Genomic DNA, 1,245 nt, shown 5'->3' on the forward strand with positions numbered 1-1,245 from the left:
ATTTCCGACCAACCATGTACATGTACGGCATTAGTAGTGGTGCCGTTTTTGAATTGATTTTTTCGCTTTATGTTAAACTAATTTGAAAATTGAAAAATTGCCTGCACATCAGATTCAAAATACCTTTCGAATGATATATAATTGCTTATACCTTAGAGGTATAGTTTAGCCGCAAAAGGGGTGTAAAGAAAACACGTTTGCCTATTTATATAATTGATGATCTATACTCTATATAAAATTAAAGCCCACAGTTTTTGTTAGCGCAAAGCAGCTGATCTACTGGTTCGATTTCTATGTTTCAAGGAATGTTTGTACCACAATAGGACAGAGTGGTATTTTTAAAATAAAATTTTAATAATAAGTATGTTTAATTTAAGTAAGATGATCAGCAATACCACGCATTGCTAAACCGTTTGCCTTAAACACATTTGCAGTGTTGTTTCGATACCGCCATGTACTCTATTCCTGTACTCTTTAAAAATATCGATGAAAAGTATCGATGCTACAAATGTATCGGAGCGAAGTACTCAATACTTACTCGTACTCATTATAACATTCCGCAGAACTAATATAATAATTTTGCATATGATTATATAAATTCAAAGCGCCTGTGCATGTTTATACGTATTTGTATATATGTACTTACTTAAAAAGTTTGATAAGTTTAACAAGAACGTTGGGTTTTCTGCAGCCGCGGCAATGCTATATTTTTAATGGGAGAAGAAGCAGTTGGAGTACTTTCCGACCGAAACATACCAAAAGAGTAGCCAAAAGTTGTATCTAATACTTTCGGCCAAAACCTACCGAAATAGTACCCGAAAATCTTGCAAAACCTGAAACTTTGACTAGTACGGAAACCATAGTTGCCAACTTGGTGCTTTAAGCACTAGATTTAGTGCTTTTTGAAAATTAAAACGCCAAAAAAATTACTTAGTGCCTAGTGCCTTTTTTAGTGCTTTTTTTGAACTAATATTACTCCGAGATAGTAAAAGCCTGAAATAATTTGAAATATTATAAGCTGAAGATGCGGAATTTACAAGAATGTACAAATTTAAGTGCACTAAAATACAACCATGATTGATAAAAAGCTGAAGTTGCAAACCCACCTTGTTGAATTCTATTCGCGTTGAAAATGCTAGTACGCAGGTAAGTTAGGTATTTCTTTTTTTCTTTTCTAATAGTTTGTACAAATTTTGATTTTTTAACACCTGAATAAAACACATAATTTCTTTGTGCTGAATCCAA

Source organism: Rhagoletis zephyria, unplaced genomic scaffold (assembly GCF_001687245.7).
Source record: "Rhagoletis zephyria isolate East Lansing unplaced genomic scaffold, Rhagoletis_zephyria_1.1 Rzeph_scaffold_04361, whole genome shotgun sequence".
In the NCBI taxonomy this organism is placed as follows: Eukaryota; Metazoa; Arthropoda; class Insecta; order Diptera; family Tephritidae; genus Rhagoletis; species Rhagoletis zephyria.